This window comes from Leopardus geoffroyi, chromosome C2 (assembly GCF_018350155.1).
Source record: "Leopardus geoffroyi isolate Oge1 chromosome C2, O.geoffroyi_Oge1_pat1.0, whole genome shotgun sequence".
Lineage (NCBI taxonomy): Eukaryota > Metazoa > Chordata > Mammalia > Carnivora > Felidae > Leopardus > Leopardus geoffroyi.
The window spans coordinates 59717501-59743486 of record NC_059333.1 but is presented as its reverse complement, the minus strand read 5'-3'; the positions used below and the strand labels follow the sequence as shown (position 1 = coordinate 59743486).

At 43.3% G+C, this 25986-nt stretch overlaps 1 long non-coding RNA gene across 1 annotated transcript in view; it reads left to right on the top strand.

Annotated features, from left to right (window-relative positions):
* The first annotated feature begins 16425 nt into the window (after window positions 1-16425).
* LOC123610879 overlaps window positions 16426-25986 on the top strand; it is a 31255-nt gene continuing 21694 nt past the window's right edge. Inside the window, exon 1 of the long non-coding RNA XR_006718323.1 lies at window positions 16426-18886. This is a non-coding gene — a long non-coding RNA (uncharacterized LOC123610879). The remainder of the gene's footprint in view (window positions 18887-25986) is intronic.

The window sequence follows — 25986 nt, the reverse complement described above, 5'->3', positions numbered from 1 at the left end:
CACTGAATATTGTCCATCCACTTTTCCATTTCCTAAGGATTTTAAATCACCTTTATACCCTTAAAATAACCCATATAAAAAAGAATGAAACTGGACCCTTATTTTACACCACTCACAAAAATTAACTTGAAATGGATTAAAGACTTAAATGTAAGACCTGAAACCAAAAAACTCCTAGAACACAGGGAAAAAGTTCCTTGACATTGATCTTGGCAATGAGTTTTTGGATATGACACTAAAAGCACAAGTACCCAAAACAAAAATAAGTAGGACCACATCAGTCAAAAGAGCTTCTGCACAGGAAAGAAAACTGTCAACAAAAGGAAGAAAATATTTACGAATCACGTATCTGATAATGGGTTAACGTACAAAATACATAAGTCATACAATTCAATAACTGAAAAACCAAAAATCAAAAACCACGCAAGTAATCTGATTGTTAAAATGGGCAAAGAACCTGAACATTTTTCCAAAGACGACATACAAATGACCAATAGGTCCATGAAAAGATACTCAACATCACTGATCACCAGGGAAATACAAATCAAAACCACAATGAGAAATCACCTCACATCTGTCAGAATGGCTGAAGTCAAAAACACAAGAGATAATGTGTTGGTGAGGATGTGGAGAAAAAGGAACCTTCTTGGTGGGAATATAAATTGGTGCAGCTACTCTGGAAACCAGTATGGAAGTTCCTTAAAAAATTAAAAATAAAGCTACCAAATGATCCAGCAATCGTATTTCTGGGTATATATCTGAAGGAAGTGAAATCATTATCTGGAAGAGATATCTGTACCCCTGTTTTATGCACAACAGCCAAGACACGAAACAACCTAAGTGTCTGTCGACAGATGAATGGAGAAAAGGTGATACACACACATGCACGTTGGAATATTATCCAGCCATAAAAAGAAGGAAATCCTGCCACGTAAGACAACATGGATGTTGAACCTTGAAGGCATTATGCTTAATAAAATGTCAGAGAAAGACAAATAGTGTATAATTTCACTTACATGGAAATCTAAAGAAACTGAACTCACAGAAACAGAGAGTAGATTGATGGTTGGGCGTGAGGGTGAGGGTCATGGAGGGGGAATGTGGGAATATGGTCAAAGGGTCCACACTTCCATTTATAGGATGATTTAGTCCTGGGGATCTAATGTACAGCATGGTGACTACAGTTAATGATGTTCTAACAAAAACAAAACAAAAACAAAAACAAAAAACAATGTTGTAACATATACTTGAAAATTGCTAAGAGAGTAAGTCTTACAAGTTCTCACAATACACACAAACACATGCAAACGTAACTATGTGAGGTGATGAACGCCTTAACTAACCTCACCATGGTAATTATTTCACAATATATACATATATCAAACTACTACATTGTATACTTTAAACTTACGCAACATTATATGTCAATTATATCTCAGTAAAGTTGGGGGAAAATTAGCAGCTTGTGTGGACATTGTTACCAGGATGAACTGTACAGAGAAGTAAGTTGCTGGTGATCAAACTTAAGGCAGATGTAAAATACAAAACAGTGATAGGTTTCTAGAAGGCGTAGATCAATAGCCAGGGCCCCCTCTGCCACCTGTATTCCTTTAAATTCATGTCAGAAAGAGGATGAGTGTCTGGAGAGAGTGAAGTCAGGCTGGGAATCGGAGCCAGATGCGGTTCCTCTTCTAGGTAGATGGGCCCATAGATAATTGGATGCAGGTGCCTGGGAGAGGGGCCCCAGAGCTTTCAAGGTGTAATCAAGTCTACTTAACGAGCGATTATAAACAGCATGTGTCCTTCACTTGTCAGAGTTCTCTGGGCCTCAAATCTGACAAGAGTCTCCAGTCCCTCCAGTCAAACTAATTCCTCCTATCCCCCTGCTGCTTGCCACAACCTAGTTCCCATGGCTTTTGTCTTCCTGCTGCTGACAGGGTACTGCTTCAACTCCTTTTCCCAGCCCCAGAATCAACCAGGTCAATCTCCAGCCCATGAAACCCAGTAGCAAGGATTCCTGAAGTACGGCTCCAAATAGACATAGAGGCAGGACCCAGGCCTGCTACACAGATGGGGTTTCCCCATGGCAGTCAGTCCCAGTACAACACAAAATCATGGTGACTCCCCCCCCCCCCCCGCCCCCCGGCAGACTTCACAGTGACTGCTAAGCTCCTAGCACAACTCCAGGACTACTGTAGTTCATCAAAATCGTACCAAGGACTTATCACAGCCAACGCTGGATGTTCACAAGTTAAACACTTGCAGTTTTTACAGTTTTGGTATTGGAACCTTTGGAACCTATGGAATCTATGAAATGTGTCTCATTTTCCTGAGGCCCAAATTTGAATTTCTTATGTGTGTGGCTATCCCATGGGATCTAACGATGGAGCTAAGTCAACGGCTCAGCATTCAGATTTCAAAGCAAGTTTGTGTATTTTCTTGTATCACATTTGCAGTGATAGAAATTCTCTGTAGGGGACAGAGGGACTCTACCAATTTCAGTTATACTCTTATAGTGTGTGGGGCAAGTTGTGCTTTAGAGGTATGTACAAAAGTACCGATCCATGAGGTGATCCTTCTGATTTTCACAAGGCTGTTATGGTCCTTGTTTTCTAACTCTTTCCTAGGTTCTAAGGTAAAGCAAGATAAACTCCATGTCCTTACACAGAGAAGGTTAATTGGTGTCTTCAGGCTGTCAGAAGACCAGTGAAGGGGCTTAGAAGAGTGTCCATTTCACAGACCTTGGCCCCAGAGGTGGGCAAACCAGTGACATGCCCTCAAACTGTGTCCGCGGGGTCACCATTCCTACCCCAAAGCAAAGGAAGCTCCTGTTGTAGCCTGCTCAAGGGTCAGCTGCAGGCAACACAGGGCTGGCCTCGAAGGCCCCTGCCCCCCTCATGTGGGGGTGATTAATGCAGGGCCTCCCCTGTGGGGAGTTAATTAGAAATGTTACACTTCAAGAGGAAAAACAAGAGTAATGGAAAAGGCATCTGTGTGTGACCAAAGCTTAACTGAAAACAGGCTTTCTCTTCTCTCAGTCTGGGAAACCAGGGAGCTTCAGCCAGGAAGAGATGGGGATGGAATGACACGGGCGGCTGTGTGTGTGTGTGTGTGTGTGTGTGTGCGCCCGCGCGTGAAGAGGGGGAGGCATGTGAGGGGAGGAGCTGGGGGGGGTTGGTGAAAGGAAAGGCTGGTGTGAAGAATATGGAATGAAACAAGGCTGTGGTGGGTGGTTGAATAGAGGAGGGGGTTTCAAGAAGGGGGAATACCCTTTCTACTTTCTTTTGGATTTGGGTCATGAGGGGAGTGATGGAGGTCGGATAAACTAGAGTTGCATCTGGTGGCACTGGGGCTTTTGGGACACCTGTGTGGCTCAGTTGGTTGAGTGCCCAACTCTTGGTTTCGGCTCCGGTCATGATCCCAGGGTCATGGGATTGAGCCTCGCATCAGGCTCTGTGGTGCAGAGCATGGAGCCTGCTTAAGATATTCTCTCTCTCTCATTCTCTCCCCTACCTTCTCTCTCTCTCCCTCTGCCCTTGTCCCCTATGCTCTCTCTCTCTCAAATTAAAAAAAAAAAGAAAGAAAACTGGGACCTTTGGTTAATTAACTACTTAAGTAATTCAACAGATATACACTTGGTATTGTTCTACTTTTATCTCCTACTGTCTTTTCAATGTTTTCCTATCCAGATAAGCCCACCCCTTCCCAGGCTCCCTCCCCATTGCTTCTCTTGGCTGCCCTTCTGTTAGCCTCTGCCACACTGATCTTATATTATAGTCATTTTTTTTTTCTCAAACCAAGCTTATGGGGGCTTTAAGTCCAAATGTTGGAAATGGAGACTCCTGGCTTGGTATGGCTCTGGGCCCAGTCTATTGTTTTCAAACACATTAGTTTCATAAACTTTTACTGAGCCATTCTGGACCACAAGTGGTGCCAGGCATAGGAAATAGGAAAGACATAGTCATCTTCCTATATACTAATGAGAGACAGGTAAATGAGCAATTGGAATAGAAGGTAATAGAAAGATTCATGAAATCTCAGAAGGGCCCATGGCTCAGTCTTAACAGATGACATCTGAACTGAGCCTTGAATGGTGAGTGGGAGTTGTAGGCACAGAAGACTCACTTCAAATCCCAGCATTTCATGGGGCGCCTGGGTGGCTCAGTGGGTTAAGCACCTAACTTCAGCTCAGATCATGATCTCACAGCATGTGAGTTTGAGCCTTGCGTTGGGCTCTGTGCTGACAGCTCAGAGCCTGAAGCCTGCTTTGGATTCTGTGTCTCTGTCTCTCTCTGCACTGCCCCCCCCCCATCCCTGCTTGTTCTCTGTCTCTCTGTTGAAAATAAATAAACATTAGAAAAGAATTTTAAAAAATAAAAATAAAAAAATCCCAGCATTTCTTCCCAGTTAGAGGAGCCTCAGGTTGGTCATCAGTGTTATGTCTCTAGTAACATCTACTCCATTGGTGGTTATGAAGATTATAAAATAACATAAGCTTATCAGTGCTATGTAGAGCCCAACCTTCTGGTTTCTCAGTCCCAGTGGCCTTCATCTACATTCTCTTCTCTGTCAGCACCCATCCCAGTGGCTACACTTCAAACTTCTTAGCACTCAGCTCCCCAATCTCTAAGATCCCAAACCAGGAAAGTCCCTGTGCCCAAAGCTCTCACCTTCCAATCTCGCCCCATCATGCCAATGCTGAACTGGCTCTGTCTCCCTTTGTGAACTTCAGTCCCTTGATCTCCCCACCACCCCTGCTTTTTCAGTTTAATCTGCCCCCATGACCTTATTGGGTTTTCTCCCCACAAGGTCCTCACATTAGCCAAGAAGTGATTCTCTTTGGCTTCATCCACCCTATTGCCTTTTGGCTTCCACCCTGTATATCTGCAACCCTTGCTCAACTGCACTGTCTTCAGATTCTTGCTCCTGGCATTTCAGCATACTGGAGAAAATCCAGACTGTGTAGTTCCATTACATTTGGAAGCTTTCTAATCTCCACTGAGTCCTTGCTACTTCTTATTATCTTTTTATTTCTTTTTTTTATTAGAAAAAGAAATTATGTTTATTTTTGAGAGAGAGAAAGAGAGAGACATACAAAAAGCAAGGCAGGGGCAGAGACAGAGGGAGACACAGAATCCAAAGCAAGCTCCAGGTTCTGAGCTGTCAGCACAGAGCCCGATGTGGGGCTTGAACTCGCAAACCATGAAATTATGACCTGAGCCTAAGTCAGAAGCTTAACTGACTAAGGCACCCAGGCACCCTTTTTAATTTTTTTTAATGTTTATTTATTTTTGAGAGAGACAGAGACAGAGACAGAGACAGAGCATGAGGAGGGGAAGGGCAGACAGCGAGGGAGACACAGAATCTGAAGCAGGCTCCAGGCTCCGAGCTGTCAGCACAGAGCCCGACGCAGGGCTCGAACACACAAACCATGCAATTATGACCTGAGCTGATGTTAGATGCTTAATCGACTGAGCCACTCAGGTGCCCCTTTATTTATTTCTCTGAAGTCAATGCATGTAGAGGGCCTAGCACTTAGGCTGAAACACAGGAGCCCCATATGTTCACTTCTCTTTCCTCTTCCCCCAATTCCTCATCCCATTACCACTGGTGCCGAGTCCAAGCCTCTTCCACTCTTCTTACACCTCCGATTTCCTTCAGCCCTAAGCGTTTGCCGTCTCACATAAGCTTGTCCCACTTTCCTAATTCTCAGCTTGTGTATAATAATTCAGAGCACAGTATTTCTCTCTACCACCCACCCACACTCACCCATAAATTTCTTAAAATCTGGCATCCACCCTCAGCAGTCAATGAAGCCACAAATAGCTTTCTTAAAGATCACTGACCTTTTCTTTACCTTTAGCCTTCTCATCTCTGCAGCATCCTTTGATGCTGGCTACCCAGTCTTTAAGGAACTCTTCTCTTTTGGAGTGCTTGACTCTCTTCTTTCCCAGTTGTGATCTGCTCCCTCCCCTCTGACCACCCACTTCTGTTTCCTTGTCTGGCTCCTCTTCCTCCTGTACATACTTGAACGTATATGCTTCTAAGAATAGGGCATCAATCCTCCTTTTTTTTTCTTGCTTTACTCTATCTCCCTGGACAAACTCATTTGCTTCTATGACTAACAGTTGCCCCGATGATACCTCTCAAATCTTCATCTCATTAATACAACAACTTTGAAAACCACTTAGGCATTATCTTGAAGAGTTGAACATTTGTATGCTGTATGACCCAGCAATTCTACTCCTAGTTTAGGCCCAAGAGTAACTCTTACATATATGCACCAGGAGACACATGGAAAAGGAAATGTTCATAGTTCACTGTTCAGAAGAGCAAAAACACTGGAAACCACTCATATGCCCAATGACAATAGATACATAAACTGAATTTTCACACAACAGAATGTTATATAGTAATGAAACCCAATGATATTCAGCTATACATATATAAATCTTAGGGACATGAGGTTGAGAGACAAAAGCAAGTTCCAACAGACATTATAGTATTACCTCTTTATAAAAGTACAAAAACAAGCAAAACCAACTTATTTTGTAGACAAGAATGTATATGTAATAATACAGAAAACAATGCGAGGGAATCATAGACAAGGATTCAGGATCACGGTTTCCTGTGAGATGGAAGAATGGGACGTGGATTCGCGCCTCAGTAGCTGTGGGTTATTGGTGATGGTTAGTTGGGTTAAAGGCCCCTAGTGTTCATCATGTCGTTAAAGGCAAAATATAATAAGGTAGGGTCATGCATGGATCAATGATGAAAAAATCTAGTTCTAACCTCTCTCCTAAACTCCATTTCATTTTTCCATCCTGCCTACTTGGCATTTTCATTTGATTATTTCATTGGCTCTTGGAACTCAAAATGTGAAAAACTGACTTGATATTCATCTTTAAATTTGCTGCCTCCTTAATCTCAATTTTTTAAAAAAAAATTTAATCTTTATTTTTGAATTGAGAGAGAGAGAGAGAGAGAGAGAGAGAATGAGCAGGGGAGGGGCAGAGAGAGAGGGAGACACAGAATCCAAAGCAGGCTCTGGGCTCTGTGCAGCACAGAGCCCGATGTGGAGCTCAAACCTGCTGACCACAAGATAGTGACCCGAGCCAAAGTCGGACGCTTAACCGACTGAAACACCTAGGCACCCCAATCTCAAATTTTTATAAACGACCATCACCCCTCCAAGGCAGTTTGGCCTATGCCTAGATTTCTAAAAGGCTCTTTGTGTCCCCTTATTCAGCTACTTGCCAAGTCTTACTTTAATCCCCAGTAACACGCATCTAAGAAGAGGCAGAGCCAGAATTTTGACCCATATTATCTGTTGTCACAGCCTGCACTTTTAACTACCTCTGTATAGGTGATACTGGATCAAAGTGCCCTGGGGCAATGACCTCTGGCATTGAGGCCTGACGGTTCATGTGCCCTTTCCAGCAAGGAAGCTGAGGCACCAATCTGCTCTTTTCAGAGCCGCTACCTTCTGTTGAGTTCTTGCCTCTCCAAATTCAGGCTGCTGAGCACCCAGACCCACCCCCTGAAGTCCTGCCCAGTGTTCTGGCTTTGACAAAATTTGCCAGGCCTGCTGGACAGCTCTTAAGGCCACCCTGTAGGGAGGAGGGCTACACTAGGCTCAGTGTTGGTCGGAATAAACAGCTCTTGTGAGCAGCTGGGATCAAGGTGGACCCAGCCAGACGGAATCTCTGGCTTTTTCTTTTCTCAGGCCCTGCCATGCAGCAATCTCCAAGAGCAACCATAGAGGACAGCCTCAATGGGTTCTTAAAGGAGTGATGGCGAGGCTATGCTGGGGCCTGGAGAGAGGAAGGAGGTCACGAGGACAGCGTCAACAGCCACTTCTCTGCCTGGAGAAGTTATTATTCCTAATAAGGACACAGCGGTTCCTGTTTACAGCTGTTCCAAACATCCCTCACACCACAACCCATTGCAAAATACATGCCAAGGCCTAACAACCTTTTCTGTTTAAAGGCTCCTCTGACTTTACAGCTGGTTAGGTCTGTGACATTGCTGGATTCTGGCCTCTGCTCCCTTATAGAATAGAATAGGCACATTTTCTCCATGCCATGCCTCTTAGCCCAAATTCTCTGCCTTCTATTCCTGCTTTTGTGTCTACCAGCATGACTCCCATTGTGGGCTTAAGCTCATGAGCAATGAACACCTACAGATGTCTGGCGAGATCATTAGCATTTCTTCAGATGTCTGGTCATCAAACACAAGAATTTTTCAAAATGCAAAGTAGACAATTCCTAAGAGATTACCTACAGAGAGAAATTATGTAATTCAAATCCTACAGCTTCATGTTCTGCGAGAGAGGTTTTCTGGCTGCCTCTGCTGTGCGTGAGGGGGTAGATTCAGCATAAAAGATGAGGGGTTGCAGGATATGGAAAGAAGAAACCTCCTCTGAGAAAGTTTTCCTTCTATAGGCAGTTTGGAGAAACCCTGTTTCTTAGTGAAACACTCAACACACACTTATTAAGAGTCTACAGTATAAAATAGTGCTGCTTCCAGTACTGTTGTCTTCTTGAGGTTTTTAAAGAACTAGATTCTTGGTTGCTAACTTATTCCCTTCTTCTTACCTCCCCTTTACTTTCTTCATCAAAGAGACCCAGATTACACTCTAAGGACTGGACCATTTAAAAGTACTTTTTTTTTTTTTTTTCAACGTTTTATTTTTATTTTTGGGACAGGGAGAGACAGAGCATGAACGGGGAGGGGCAGAGAGAGAGGGAGACACAGAATCAGAAACAGGCTCCAGGCTCTGAGCCATCAGCCCAGAGCCCGACGCGGGGCTCGAACTCACGGACTGCGAGATCGTGACCTGGCTGAAGTCGGACGCTTAACCGACTGCGCCACCCAGGCGCCCCTAAAAGTACTTTTGATGGCAGGAGTGCCTGGCTTGCTCAGTCGGAAGAGTATGCGACTCGGGGTTATGAGTTCAAGCCCCACACTGGGTGTACAGATTGCTTAAAAATAATCTTTTTAAAAAATGTACTCTCAATGGCAATGAAGGAATAGAAAGCTGCTACAGTATCCTCTGTGATAGGAGCTTGGGCTCTGGAGTCAGCCAGGTCTTGTGACCAGGTCTTGTGTCAGCTCTGCAGATAATTAGTTCTGGCACCTTGGACAAGGGGTGAAATTCTCAATGTCCAGTGTAGTGACCAAAATAGTTACCTCATAGAGTAGTGGTGAGAATTAAACGAGATAATGTATGTAAAATGCTTAGCATAGTTAGCATTCTAATGATTAATAAGTGATGGCTATTATTATTAATATCATGACTTCATTCATCTGGAACTCAGCCCCAAACCAGAAAGTCAAAAGAAAAAGGTTTCTGAACAGCTAAAATTAATGGCTTTGGGCTGAAACAAAAATATGTTATTCACAGATGAGATTCTCATGTTGAGCCTGTTTAATACTGTATATAGAACTATATCGAGGTCACAACATATAAGGAGCAGCAAACTAAAGAGGGAAGCATGCGGAGAGCAGTGAAGTGTGAGAGCTGAATTCTGATGATTAGTAACCAGAGCTACAGAAACAAGATAGAAGAATTAGAATCACACATTTTTGTTAATGTCATTTATTTACTTTTGAGGAAGAGTGCAAACACACATACAAGTGGGGGAGAGGCATAGAGGGTGAGAGAGAATCCCAAGCAGTTTCCACACTGTGCGAGGAGCCCAATGCAGGGCTTGATCTCACAACCATGAGATCATGACCTGAGCCGAAATCAAGTCAGATGCTTAACCAACTGATCCACCCAGGTGTCCCAACCACTCGTTATTAAGGGGTATTTAGAATAGGGTAATTTATTGAGAACCCACTGGGTGATGAATAATCTATTGGGTGTATTGGAAATACTTTTTAATTTAATCCTCACAGCAATCTTCTGCAGCATGTATTTTTATCCCTAATATTACAAAGGTAAACATGGAGGTTCCTAGTTTAAGAAATCTGTCACAAAGTTAGGAAGGAGGTATGACCTCAGAGCCTGCCTGCCTTTAAAGCTTCCACATTTCTGATACTCCCCACTCTCTCCCATACAGCTGTTTAGATCTCTAAAGGTCCTGAATCCCTCTTTCTTTCCTTCCTTCTTCTTTCCCTTCCCCCTTCCTTTTTTCCTTCTTCTATCCATCCACTTGATAACTGAAACAGAATCCCTCATCTCAGGGTACTTAAAAAAAAACCAAAAACTTATTTTGAATGATTTTAGACTCACAAAAAGCTGCCAAAATAGTTCCCAGGTATCCTTCTCCAAGCTTCTCCAACAGTATCATCTCACATAAGTAGAATCCATTATCAAAGTGAGGAAATTAACATCAGTAACAATATCATTAAATAGACTACAGACCTTTGGATGTCACCAGTTTTTGCATGCACTTCTCAAGAAATGTGTAGTCTAGCACATCTCTTATTATAGCCTAGTTTGTGAATGGCCTTCTTTAAGTGAAATTAAGTTCCCATGTAAGAAGAAAATGTCTATGCTTTAGGGAAAGATTTCACTCAAGATCACTGAAATAAAGTTTCGGCACTTAAAGTTTTGGCACTTTGCTCTCTGGAACATTAAGCTCTTCAAAACGATGAATTTGCCAAAGCATTCTAGGTAGCCAGAGGTGATAATCCATGATTACTCTTCAGAAAATGATGGAATCAGTCAAGTCCTTAGTGATGTAAAAATCTTGTAAAGAATGTAGTCCTTGTTCGTGGCATCCATATTTAACTGTGAAGAGGTTTTCCCACCATGTCATGTTGCAATTCGGTTTCCAAAATGCATCAGGACGCCATATTGCACAGTGTGGGTGGAATATTTGTGAATTTGGCTATCTCCTCAATTCCTTCCATGTGTGCCATGGAATTTAAGTGCTGGAGTCAGGCATTTCTGAATATAATTTTCCACATGTAGATTCACCACTACCCACTGAAAGCACACACAAATGATCCATTTAATGGGGTGTGAGATTACTCTTCTTTCATCCTGAGAACACTTAGAACACTTTCATCCTGAGACAGACTGGTGCGTTAATTCTGATCTAGGCATGCCCAGGCCAAGAGAACCAACTGTTTCTACTGGTCTTTAGGTGGCAGATCAGTCAAGAATCGAGTCCCTTCGACAAGGGCTTTCATGTTCATTCTCCTCTCCTTTTTGGTGCTGGTGTATGAACCTTCTAGGCAGCCATTTTTTTTTTTCTTCCAAAATGAAGAAAGAAAGGCCTCCCTAGTGTCATTTTAGAGAGATGTCTCAGTAGACTTAGCCAGTAGGTTTCAAACTGACCCTGATCTCTTCACTCTCAACTGCTTTTCCCCTCTACAGTCTCCGTTTTTGCTAGAATCACCACTACCCTCTGAGAGACGGAGACCTGAAACTCTAGTGATGTCCTTAACGCGGCCTTTTCCTTTGCCCCTTACATCTGTTCAGGCTATAGCGCTGTCAATTCCATCTCTTGCTCATCTCTCCCTCTGACCTGCTGTTTCCATTCACACTCACTTGAATTTTGGGCAGGCAGGAAGAAGCTGGCAGCTCGCCTTTGCTAGACTATGCACCCTGAGTGGGGGGATTGCATCTTAGCCACCATTGTGGCTCTGAGATGGCTATAGCACGCCTGACAGATGGCAGGCCCTTCCGTGATATCTGCTGAGGGGTTAACTCAGATACTGAGTATCATTCCTGGGAGACTCATTCTCCAGGCAGGGCTCTGCTTCTTTTAGGCTGAGCTCCAAGGCTTCAGAGCAGGGAGGATAATGAGGAGGTAGGCCACGTGGCCTGGGGAACATGGGCCTCCCTCCACCTTTGCCACTTGCATAGGCGACTGCTACCTGCCTAGCAGTGGTTTCCTGTTCTCCTGTCGCCCCAAACTTCCATGACCCTGCACTGGAACAGATGAGAAGATTATTTGAGTTGGCAGCCGTGAACACAGATTTTCCCTTATGTGTTCTCAGCAATATGCAGTCACTCCTCATTCAGTAACTATTCATTGAGTTTCTTCTTGGTGTTACACACACTGCAATTTTTCTTCCATCAGAATCTCTTCTATTTTCTATTCCTCACTCATTATGTTTCTACATTACATACAAACACTGTGTGTGTGTGTGTTTGTACTTCAGCATCGCTTTGAAACTAACCCACCCCATCCATTTCACCTATAAGCGAACCAGAACACAGAAACCAAAGTGGTAGCTCTCAGTTTTTAGGGCCGATTTTGGACAGGGCCTTAACAGACCACATGGAGCATCCTACATTTCCTGCCTCATGTCCCACCCAGAGATCAGTCAGATCATTGAAAATCCACCCCACAGAATCACATCTTTGAGCTGCATTCTGGTGGATTTCCTTGCCAAGTACTTTCAAACTTCAAAAGTTGTCTCTAACACCCTGAGATTTATGCCTTATCTGCTTAAGAAGATAATCAAGCCACAGCCAGGAGTTTTGCAGGAATACACACTGAACATGCATCTAGGGTACTGATTGTAAAAAAATGCCTGGAAGTCTCCAGACAGATTAAGCTTTGTCACCGTTGGGTATTGGAAGGGTCACAAACTCCAGTCAAGTGTGGCAGCCTGTCTCTGCCAAGCCTGGGACTTCCAGCTATGCTTTGATTCACTGAAGAGACAGGGATGTGAGCTAGGGCTCTACTGGCTCTAAACCCCTCAAGCCCTGCAAAATTAGGATTCTGGAAAAGCCTTCAAGCCTTTTTGTGTTAAAGGCAATGTGTTTTCGGAAAAACACAACTTCCTGTTTTTTACCCTGGAAGCAAGCTTTTTAAACTTCCAAATAATGCTCATAAAGCTTCTTAGACATCAAACAGGTCTTTCATAACAATATTTTGATGATCGGAGTGTAAATAAATAAAAAACACATGCATTAAATGTCCCTTAAAATACACACATTTTAAGATTATGAGGGGAAAGTACTTGATAAAGACATACTGGGTGTCATGAAGCCCTGAATATTTGAAAAATAGTTAGGACATTTGATGAATTCTGAACAAAATCAGATTCTCCTATCTATGGCAGAATGCTGTGAGCCAGTTTTCTACATTTCCCAGATAAATGGTCTGCCTAATCCTAGAAAAGAACAGCCCCCACCCCTGTAAGTAAAGCCTTGCAATGTGAGCCATCGTTTTCAGTGGAGAAAAGAGGAGTGAGGTAATGGCCACAGCTGTGCAGTCAACCCTCTGGAGTGGCTTGATTTATAACTGCTTTGGGAGCCTTACAATATTACATCTCTTGATTTTGTGTACACATAATGTCTCAGCCTTCCCACCCCATGAATGTGTTAGGTAGTATTAAAGGTTTTTCCACTGGGGCATGTAAAACCTTGGCATCGGGCCCAGCCAAAATTCAGCCACCCCTTGGGCATTATAATTGAGGTCTAAATAGAACTTGGCATCATCCTAGGGTCTCTCAATCAACTAACATTAAATGCCTACTAGAGAAAGCCAGTACTAAGATGGGGTGGGAGTGGGGGGATGGAGGAGGAAGGGTATTAAAAAAGTTCAGAAACTGAGAAGGCAAAGTTTCAGCCTCAAGCAGCTGAGGGGCTAAAACACATGGGAAATTGCCAAATGCCACTGGGCAGATACAGATAAGGAATGCTGATCTAGGAAGGCCCTTTGAAAGAAGAGGGCCCTTGGTGGACCTTGAGGACTGAGCTGGTTCGTTCACTTGTGAAGTGTTTACTGAACACCTACTATATGCAACACACTGGGCTAGTACAGGGGATGCAGAGGTGAGCCAGACCAGCCTGGTCCCTTCCCCTGTGCAGCTAGCATTTGAATTGGGAAGATGGGCATCCAATGGCTAATTACATCACTTATCATTAATTATAATTGTGAATCCTAAGAAGGAGCAGCACAATACTGGGAGGGGCCTCTAGCAAAGGCTTTTGACCAAAGCTACAAGAGCTGAACTGTCCTAGACCCTTCGTTAAAGTGTGGTTTACCCACCCGTTTGTTGTAAAGGGAGAGTCTCAGGGCCCTCCCCAGTTCTAGCGCATCAGAATCCGCATTTTTAACTCAATGCCAGGTGATTCTTATAGCACATTAGATCTCCAGCAGGACCAAGATACCAGTGTGAAGATGGTATCTTCAGAAAACTCCTGGTTTAAACATCTGGATTAAATGGAATAGGCACCCCTTTTACCCAGGTGACATTTGTATACCTGAGTCAAAGGTGGAGCAGTCTGTATCTCTTGCATAGATGCTGAAGGAGCCCCAAGGTCAGTTAACGGGCCACTCATCTTTGTTTCTCATGAGGGCCTCTTTGTCTCTCTGTAGCTTATTTCCAGTTATACTTCTACTGGGTCAGGATGCTTTCCTGCTCCCAAATAGGAGATCTATTCTGTTTGGCATCAATAGTTCCCTCCTTCCACCCTCAGTGCTGGCTAATGCTTTCCAGATGAGGTGTGAGCAGCTGCTAATTGTACCCGGATCAGTCTTGATTTGCGTTTCAGTCAGCAAGGCACCTCACTAATGGGTCTGAAACTTGGCAGTGGGCCTGGGACCAGTGTCAAAGGAAACAGATCCGAAAGACACACCGAGAAAGGCAAAGAGACAGGGAGTGGAGAGAAAAAGTTTGGAGGATGAAAGGAGGGGAGGAAATCAAAGGGGCAGGAGAGAACTAGAGAGCCTTTGGGGGAAGTCAGCAGAAAAACAGACCTGAGAAAGCAGGGGAATGTGGAAGAGGGGAGAGAGGCAACCCCAGGGAAAAAGTGGGGAGGCAGAGGGGAAAGAGACAGTGGCATCTGTATCTCTGAGAGGTGGCAAGATAATCACACTGCTTTTTGTGATGAGATCCCAAACACTGATGATGCCTGTGGTTGCTCACACTGACACTGTACATGGGGAGTGTCACATGGGGTAGCCCCCGCATTTCTGTAGGCAGTAATCCGATGCCTGGCTCTTCTCTGCAGCCCCCAGCTTTCCGAGGGCTTGGCAGGGAGCACTGAACTCTGACAGCAGCCAGCAAGTGAAGGCTCAAGTTCCAAGTCTGACAGAGTCGAGGGGCCCAGACACACCTTGGCTTTATGAGCTGAGGCCTGAGGAAAGGGCCTCTCCTGGCTTGAGTTCTTGGAGCCTGCTTTCCTGGAATTGAGTTGGAAAGGGGCCTTGTTAGGGGAAGCTGAGAACTGAGGCTGAAGGGCTTTATGAATTAGACATATTCATTGTACTTATTTAAACAAAAATCGCCTCTATAAGAGGGAGGGAATCCACTTGCCAATAGGAATGCCAAATTGTTTGAGTGGGGTATCACCCAGATACAAATGCAAATTCGTGCAGGGAAGAGAGAGGATGGGAGACAGGGAAACAGATAATCAAGAGGCACAAGAACAGGGAACAGCCAGTGGATAGGCTGAGCTTTGCTTAGGGCATCAGAAAAAGAGTGGCACACCCATCCCTGCCCACAGCAAGAAACAAATAAACAAGCCAGTGTTTGGAGAAAATAATTAATACTTCAAAAAAAAAAAAAAAAAAAAAAAGAAAGAAAGAAAAAACAAGGAACATTTGTATTCAAATGTTCAAGTTCAAAAACCTGTAGTACACAAATGTTCACAGCAGCACTATTCACAATTGCTAAAAGATGGAAAAAACCCAAATATCCATCAACTGATGAATGGATAAACAAAATGTGGTATATTCATATAGCGGGATATTAAACAGTCACGTAAAGAAATGCATGCATGCCGAATGAATGCATCAAAAGTGCTGATGCATGCTACAACTTTAACCAAACATGCTTGAAAACATGCAGAATTAAAGAAGCTAGACACAAAAGGCCACATATTATATTTTATTTACATGAAATATCCGGAAATGGCAAACCCATAGTGACAGGACGCAATTCAGTTATTGCCAGAGGCTGGGAGAGAGGAGAACTGGTGTGACTTCTTAATGGGCATAGGGTTTCCATCTGGGGTGATGCAAAAGTTCTAGTTCTGGAACTAGAGAATGGTGACAATTGCACAATATTGTGAATATACTTAATGTCACGGAATTATGCACTTTAAAATGGTAAATTTAATGTTGTACGTGCTTTACAATAAAAATGCAAAAAAAAAAAAAAAGAAGCACTGAAATAATCATCACTGTGAAAATCTGAAACAAAACAAAACAAAACAAAACAATTTGTTTTTCCATAAACTTGTTTTATAGTTAGGAACAGCTTTTGAGTCCCATTTGGAGGGGCATTACTATAATGTCTATTTTACTATGACTATGAAAGGGAAAGAGAATAAGAAGTTGGTTTTAAAAAATGCTTATTTCTTTATTTTGAGAGAGACAGAGAGAGAGAGAGCAGGGGAGGGGCAGAGAGAGAGAGAGAGAGAGAGAGCGGGAGGGAGGGAGGGAGGGAGAGAGAGAATCCCAAGTGGGTCTTGATCTCAAGAACTGCGAGATCATGACCTGAGTTGAAATGAAGACTCCGATGCTTAACCAACTGAGCCACTCAGGTAGCCAGAGAGAATAAGAAATTTTAATGAAGAAAGGAAAAAGGGTGATGAAAATAGAATAGGGTGTGTCAAAGAAAGCCAGTTACATATAGGGTAGGAAATAAAAGCGCATGGATGGCTGAAGAAAAGTGGCCAGGATGAAGTGAGGAGAAATAGGCTGATGATGTTTCACCTAAGAGAGAAAGAAACCACAGACATGACAAGGGAGAAACAGAGAAGCAGGCAAATCTTTGAGTGGTGCCAGACAGCATGGAAGAGAAACTAAGATGAACAAAAAGAGATTCTGAAAACAACAGAAAAAGTGACATGAACTTCTATTCTTTATCTCACATCCCCTTTTACTTCCCATGAGCACTTAAAGCTGTGGAGTACCATAGATCTGAGGGCTAGAATCTGAAGGTGGGAGTTTTGGGGGTTAGATCCTTCCTGTCTATAGGGTGGACCTCCTTTAATGAAGGCCATTATCCACCATTCCTGCCCCGTGGCCCCCATCCCAGACGTGACCAAGCGGAGACTGGACGAATCCCAGTCAGGGACGCAACAGAGAGAGTCATGCACTGAGAGGGCAATCAGGCAAGATCATTTCTAAAATCTTTCCTGGTTCTGTGCTCTTGTGTATGCATGATTCTAAGCCACGAGCAGGTGCCTAACAAAAGGAGGTTGGTCAGTGGGTCAGAGGATCAGTCCATGAATGTTTGCTACACACATGTGCCCTATTTAAAAAGGATTTGCTGGCAGGCCTCAGAAGGCCCTGCCTTCTGGAGAGCTGTTAGATGAAAAAAGGTTGAGACTATGACTTTCTGACATTATTTCCAGGTAGTTGGCACGTACAAATTTTTAAAAAATATATTTATTTTAATTTGAAAATGGACATGAAAAAGATAGAATTAAAAATCAGTCACAATGCCACCAACCACTTTGGTGGAAATATTTATGCATGTTTAGCTCTACTTAGAACACACACACGACTACACTGAACATACTGTTTTGTGTATGTATCTCTCTTAGGTCATTAAATAACCTTTGACAATATTTTAATGATGTGTGTGTGTTCAAGAACTTTCTGATAAAAACAAAACAGGGAGATGGGAGCAAGATGGTCATTTGAGGCAGGCAGTATGGATTTATTCTGCAAAAGAAAGCACAGGGTTCCATCCTGTTTTGCAAAAACCATCAGTGGAAAGTAATTCTGATGAGGAGGAGAAGTATGTTGCTCACAGGGATTATGCCTTCCAGCCTCAGTCCTGGTATGAACACAGCATGGACCTACAACCATCCGCAATGGACATGTAGCATGAGCAAGAAATAAATCTTTATTTTGTAAGACACACACACAACACACACACACACACACACACACCGCAAACATACAAATGGCAAGACCACTTACATTTCCTAAGGCTACAAGGAAGGGCACCTGTGAAAGAAATCAGCTTCTGGAATCTGGGCTCCTTTGTTGTGTATATCTGCTAATATATTTGAATCATATGTGGGGTGCAGAGTTTTCCCAAATGAGCCTATAAACTCTGCAGACAAAGCTTATTCTTTAAGTGTGTGGGGAATTAAGGGGATGCCTCACTCCCTACGTAAGGAAGAAGCCTGGGAAGGCCTACTGTACCTTGCTTCGGGCAGAAGAAAATGGACATAGCAGGTGTCTTCCAAGGCTCTGTTAAGCAGAGGGCTGGTCTATGGAGAAGTTAGGAGGAAGAATTCAGGGATGAGGAAGCAGAAACTGTGTTCTGAACACTGGAGTGCCGGCCACTTCCTTGTGCAAGATGCAACTCAAGTAGGAGGTCAAGGCAACCCCCATCCACAAGGCCGCACCTGTAGCTACCACCATCCAGATAGGAAGGCTTTGCCCAAGCAGCCTGAGATTTGCAGCCTTTATGTCTTTCCCCCTCTTTAGGCCCCACTGAGGCCCAGAAGTACACAATTGGTGGCTAAAGGGCACGACCATTTTCCCCAAAATTGGGGTTTGGGAGACACAATCTTTCACAGGTAAGTACAGCACTAGGCAATCATGATGGCAGAGTGCCATTCAGGCCGTCCAGAACTTGAGGAATATATGCTCTTTCAGTGGCATCTCACTGCACTCAAAATAAATTCCTAAATCTTTATCATGCTCTTCAAGGCCCTATGTAGCCTGCACCATGACGCTTCTTCCAGCCTGTGATCTACTCCTTGATGATGCCACACTCACTCCCTTGTTTCCAGCCCCCCCCCCCCCCCGGCATATTCCTGCCTGTCCCTGGGCTCACTATGCCCTTTGCCTTGGACGCCTTTCCCTCTGTGTTTACATGGCCCCCTCCCTCACTTCATTCTAGTTCTTCTCAAATGTAACACCAGAACCACTGATGCATTCTGTGGCCACCCTACCCAGAATAGCATCCTCCCTCCATTACTCATCTATTGGCAGTAGGGGTAAGTACTAATAGCCAGCAACAGAGACAGATAGGGATGGAGGGAGGGGACATAGAAATATAGAAATATGTATTTAAAAAATACATATAGATCTTGTTTATCATCTGTCACCATCACTAGAATATGGGACAGGTACCATGAGAGCAGGGACTTTGTTATTTTCACTACTATATACCCCTGTCACCTAAATAGTATCGGGCACCCAGGGTGCAGGGAACAATGGTTGAATGAATGAATGGCCACTCTTTTCCTTTCATATTGATTACCTTTACCCTTGAGTCTACAACTTAGAGCCACTTCTTTTCAGACACTTGATCTCTTCTGCACTTAAGTCTCAAGTCACTGCCATAATTTCAGATAAAAAAATATCCTCAAACCACTTAAATCCCAATTCATGGAACAATGGAAGGAACTGTCTTTGGAATTCCTTTAGATATAGCTGCTTGCGTCTCCATTTGGGCTCAGAATTGTCCTCATCAATCCTGAGTCCCTGACTCAAATGAATCCTCTCTTGTCCCTACCCAAATTTAAGAGAGGTGGGACTCTCTTAAAACCAGTAAGGCTAGCCATGTCTCATCTGTGTGGTAACTTATGCCCCAAATGTTTGGGTTTTTTTTGGGGGGTTACATATTTTATTTTATTTTATTTATTTTTTATTTATTTTGAGAGACAGACAGAGAGAGAGGGAAGGGGAGGGGCAGAGAGAGAGAGAGAGGGAGAGAGAGAATCCCAAGTAGGCTCCATGCTGTCAGTACTGAGCCCAAAGGTAGGGCTTGGTCTCACAAATCATGAGATTGTGACCTGAGCCGAAACCAAGAGTCGGACGCTTAACTGACTGAGCCACCCAGGTGTCCCTACATATTTTATTTATAAGTAATTTCTCCATCCAGCATGGATGTAGAATTCACAACCCAACGTCAAGGGTTGCATGCTCCACCAACTGAGCCAGCCAGATGCCCCACCCCAAGTACCAAAGGACTTTATCACATATCCAACTGGTGACAGTTCAGAGCAGCAGATGAGCATCTCTAGGCCTGTACCCATCTTGGCTCTTACACAGAATTGTCACTAAGAGTATAATAAACCTACTCTACCCCTCAGCCCTCACTTCTAACTCTGCCCCAAGATTCTATGTCTATGACACAGATACAGTCTGTGACACTGACTTGAATTGATGTGGCCTCCTGGCACCCAAATCTCCTAGTTCTGATTTCTGTGGCTTCCCATCACTCTGCTCTTTTGGACCCAGGTAGCTCCATCATTCATGTTCCTCCAGCCCAAGTCCTGGGAGCACCTGATGGCTGAGGCTAATATCCTTAGAGTGGCCTGCTGTGTATGACCCAATGGCAGCAGAGCTTCTGGCCACTACTCTCAGTTTAGAACCTTGTGCAGCAAGGGCATTGTTTCAGAATGCACTTAAAACAAGATCAAAGATAAATCTTAAAAGCCTGAGTGGTGCTCCCTGCAAGTAAGTCAAGATACTTTGGCTCATATGTGAAGTTTAGGTTCATATGTGGCCAGCCTCTCAGCTCTTCTGGTGCTGTAAAGACACTGAGAAAGGGGCTGTTGCTTCTAAAAATTTGGATGCTGCCATCTAGAGAACTGCCCTGCCTGGCTGGTGGAGGTTTTCCAATCCTGCAGGAGGGTGGCTTTTCCTACTTCAGGTGCCTGTCTGGGACTGTGGCCTCATCTGAAGGAAGGAGCTGGGACCCTTGAGGCTGGGAGGCTGTGCCTGGGGAAGATGGGGGATGGAAGAGGCAGGATGGCCCAACTTGTTAATAGAGGCCTCATTACACACATGCCTGAGTTTGGCTCTCTCTCAAGCGCCGCTCAATCAAGAAGTGCACATACTGACTGACTCTGTTCCTTCTGCACTTTCAATGATACATTTTTTAAAGCTGTAATGAGGTTTGCTGTACTTCCCATGCCAGAATCTTCTTCTCTGAGGACAAAGAATAACATTAACATATGCAGACACCCAGCATATAGATGTCCGGCAAGATATGACACTGTGATATGCTGAGATGAAGAAATTCACATGTTTATGCACACATGTCACGAAAACATTTTAACACCCTCCTTTCACATACACTTAGCCTGCAGAGCTGTGGGCACGTTCACTCGCCCACAGCAGATTAAGTAGGTGGGGTGGATGTCAGAGTCAGTCCAAGCCCTCATGCCTAGCAATACAACCAGAAGTAGAGAAAATATGAATTCGGGTTCTCACTCACTTCCTCCCACCAATGCTTTGATTCCTGATCATTAACTTGTACCAGTGACATAAGAAACAACTCACTGGCATTCAATATAATGTATGATTAAGAAGGTAATAAAAAAAAAACCTCCCCTCTTATCAGAAGGCCTTTCTAAATATGAAACAAAACCTAAAACCCAGAAATGAAAACATTAACATGTTTGACTACATATAAACTAAACAACCTCCCAAGGTAAAAATACTTGATAAGCAGAATCAAAAGACACATGACAATACTGGGGGAAAATGTGCATCTTATATCGCAGATGAATGTTTAATTTCTCTAACAAATAAATAACTTGGAAAATATCAATTAAAAAAACTACCAACCTAACAGAAGAAACAATAAAGGACTGGGGCACCTGGGTAGTTCAGTTGGTTAAGCGTCTGACTCTTGATCTCAGCTCAGGTCTTGATCTCAAGGTCATGAGTTCAAAGCCCCATATGGGCTCCATGCTGGGTGTGAAGCGTACATAAAAAATTAAAAAAAAGTATATCAATAGATATTTAACAGAAAGGAATCGACAAATAGCTCTGAAATGTGTAAAAGATGAAAAATCTTATTCATAAGAGGAACTAATTAAAAATATACTGACAGGCCATTTTTCACTGATCAAATTGACAAAGTCCAAAAAGTTTGATAAACTGAGTTGGTGAGGGTTTAGAGAAATAGGCATGGCCATACACTGTAGGTGGGAGTGGGAAACAGTATCTTTTATGAAGAGGAATTCGGCAATACTCATCATAATCACAAGTGGTTCCACCATTTGGCTCCCTTCTATGAATTTATCTTAAAATACACTCTTCTTCTGTGAATGATTCATATACAATGCTATTTATCACACCACTATTTAAAATAATAAAGGTCAGACACAAATTGTCCATTAATAGAGGGTTAAATATGATACATTTTGCAAAGCTTTTGCAAAGCTTTAAAAAGAATGAGAATGCTTTTTCATGTGCTGTTATGAAAGATTTTTAAGACATATTAAGTGAAAAAAAATAGAGGTACAAAAAAGTATGACCATCATTTTGCGGAGTGAAGCGGGGAAACAGGTGTGGGTATTTACTTGTGTATAAAATAGCTCTGCAAGGATACAGAAAAAGCTGGTAATGTTGGTTGCCCTGAGCAAAGGAGCTAGGTGGCAGATGTGAGGGAGATACTTCATGTATGTTCTTTCAATCCTTCCAATTTTTTTTTTACCGGGTTCATGTATTCTCTCTTCAACAAAAAATTTAAAGCAAGTTATTTTGTTTTTTGTAAGATATCAATTAATTCAATCATCACCTTCAAGAATTAAAATCCTCGATAAAAATCCTCTCGATAATTGCAGCAAATAACCTTTTAAAAATTCATTACTCTTAATGGATGATTGGATAAAGGAGAGAGAGATGGCATGTGAGGCAGTGGGAGAATAGATGCCATCCAGGAGACTCGCGAGGTATGATGGGGAGTAGGGCAGGACGAGCGAACGAGGAGGCTGCAGAGGGAGAGAGAATCACAAAGCAAGGAGACAGAGACAGCATTTGCTGAAGCGGGGGCGGGGGGGGGGCGGTAAAATTTAGCTACTGTACTTTGGCCATTCACCTCGCAATGTGCTTCAGACCAAACTGCCCTTGTTACTATTGCTCTTTGAGACGGAGTTTATTTTTCCATGGACTTCTTGGGGTTTCTCCTGTGTATAAGGAATTGACAAAGGTTTGAAAAATTTACTTAGGAAACATGGAGGTCCTCTGACCCCACCAGAGAAAATAAACAAGTGTAAAGTGGTACTTAAGGGAGGGTAAAATAGCTGTGACTTCATGATTTGGCAGATTCTATCAATAATATGAATGGTGGATATTCAGTGGGTATCAGATTTACCTATAACTGCACATGTATATATACAGTATGAGAATAATTTAGAATTCCACACAATTTATCCCAGTACATTTTGCTTGTTAGTATCGATGACGTTGTTCCCATAATACTGTAAACAAACCTCTGTTTTCGAAAACATTGACTACGCTCTAATGGTTTGCCTTTGTATCATCACTCATGCACTAGTTTGTGAACTTTTTGAAGGAAGGGGGTTTCTCATCTTTGTACTCCCACACCTAGCACGTAATAAGTAATCACTGCTGAATTGAACTGAATTCATATTGCCATCAGTTAGGGGTTATGTTTGGCTGCAAGTAACAAAGACCCAACACACAGGAGCTTAAACAAGATATGACTCACATAATACAAAGCACACAGGTAGCAGGCCAGGGTTGCCGCAGAGTTTGCTGGGAATCACCCAGGATCTGGGCAGCCTGGGTACCTCTGCTTGCACGCCTGACGTTCAGTGATGCTTCTCATGGAGAAGGTTGGTGGCCGAACGTGTGCACTAGTGTCTGGAAGGGAAGGGGAAGAGCAAAAGGCAAGAGGCCAGAGCGGTGCAATTGCCCCAAGCCCGACCCAACTGGTTCCTCTCCCATCTCATTGGCCAGAAGTGGATCACCAGGCCTCCCCTAGCTGCAGTGGCATCTGGGAAGCTGAGTGTTTTAACCTGAGAGTACCGCTGCATCCCATAATAAAATTAAGGTTCTCTTAGTAAGGAAGCAAGGGAAAGGAGAAGCAGTATCGGTCACAAGTGTGTAAAAGCCAAAGACGCAAACACATTTCCAACTCTGAAACTTCTCTCTCATTCCTGTATTTGTCCTGTCTGTAGAGTGGCCGTGGTGAACGTCCATTCTCTTGCAAATCCCACCTGGTTCAATTAGATGATAGACCACCAGAGACCACACATTACCTTCCTCCTACCACCCTGCTCCTTCCGGGGTGATGTTCTTGGCATATTCTAAGACTCTAACTAAAATCACATAATTACCCGAGGCGCGGTACAGTCCCTAGATTCCACAGGCGGTCTTCAGGGTTGGGATATTCCCCAGGGACAGAATTGGATGCAAATTCCTTCTCCCTCTTGCTCTGCTGCATTTCTAGCCTCTCCCTACAACTCAGCAGTCCTCTGTGGATTGTATCATGGGATTGTCTGTATCAGTGGATTTCTTACAAACATCTGGCGGCAGAGCCTCGCCTGTTCCAATCCTCTGAGTCCTCTCAGACCACAGGCGTTCTGCTGGATAGTCAAATGATCTTTCCCCTGAGTCTGAGGAGGAAATTTGTGCTGGTCTCCTGTACTTCTCTCCAAGCAGGGAAAGGTTGTTTGTTCCTCATAATTAATGGACAGAGAAACTGGGCCTAATTTATTTTCCTCATAGGAATGCAAGTGCGTTCTTTCTAGAGAAGAATGTGTGTCTTTGCCTCACCCAATCCGACTCACAATTTCCCGTAAGGAGTAGACACACTTAAGCCAAAGGTGAGGGCAAGGAACAGTTATCAAAAACTCTGAAAGAGAGACTAAACACATTTTTAAAAGAAATCATGTTTCTGCTTTGGTCATATAATCTTAAGTATTTTGTATTATCATGTAAAATTATTATTAAGAGGCATTTAAGAAAGGCATTTAATGGGAGCTATGCATTATTACAGACTGGATTTCTGTGGTATTTAAGAATTTTCTAGCTCTTCAGAGTCATTGGCCTTTAATTTATCTTGAACCAAGATTATTGAATTTTGCTTGCACATCTGAAGCTAAATAGAGAACGGCACATTTCAAATGCCTGCCTGCTGTATACAGCACGCTAGGGACAGTGATAAATTGCAAAGGCTGCGGCTCTGAGACCCCATCAAACTGCATTTGCAAAATTTTTTGCAGATGAGTTTTATGAATTCCTTAGAGTAGATCCGCAGAACCGACATTTTTCTCATTAATTCCCCACCAGTGATAGTCACATGTCTGTGTAGAGGTAAAGGGAGAGAATGGAATGGAAAAAGCATGGCTTTCAGATTCGGGCCTGTGTTTGGATTCCGGCTCTGCTGTTCATACTGGGGAAGTGATCCCTAGCAAGTCACATCGGCCCTCTTTGCCCAGTTTCTTCGTCTGTAATCTTGCCTTGCAAGATTGTTGTTACTAAATGCAAAGCTCTTGATTCATGACGGATGGTAGTTATAATCAATATACAAAGCATTTTGCAGTGTTTAACCTCCCTGAAACCAAGGTGCACATTGGCCTTAGCACTATCTCCCATGACATGAATCGTGTTGTCATTGACTTGGTGCGCACCTGACCTACCCCACATCCTCCCATTTACTCTTGCTAGAAAAATTTCTCCCAGCCAGACATCATCTCAGTGCAACTTCCATTGAGTGTCAGGATGGGGTTAGGCACCTGACTGCTCGCACAGCCCCCTGGGCTCACCTCTACTGACAGTGTTCTCAATGTTTGCCTGTTCCGGGAACTAGGTTTTGCTTTGTTTTGACAGTGCAAGGGTCATGGTAGCCACTCTTTTTTAAAACACTCAATTGAGATTGAGGTATAATTTAAAAACTGTAAAATCAACTCATAATCAGTATACAATTCAATGGGTTTTCAGTAATTTTACAGAGTTGTGCGATTATCACAACAATCTAGTATTAGAACAATTCCATCACCCCAAAGAGATCCCTTGTGCCCATTTGTAGTCGCCCATTCCCCAACCCCAAGCAACCACTGTCTATGTGGTTAGATTTGTCTTTGCTGGACATTTCATATAAATGGAATCATACAACATGTATTTTTTTGCACCTCCCTTTCACTTAGCATGAAGCCTTTGAGGCATGTGTGCATTGCAGTTCGTTGCTTTTTCTTGAGGTATAGTATTCTAACACATAGATACACAGAGACGGTGTTCTGTGCACTAGTTCAGTGCCTGCACATTACAGTGAAAGTTGAGAAAATGTTGCTTGAATTAAGTTCACACTGTGATAATATTACAGTCTGAC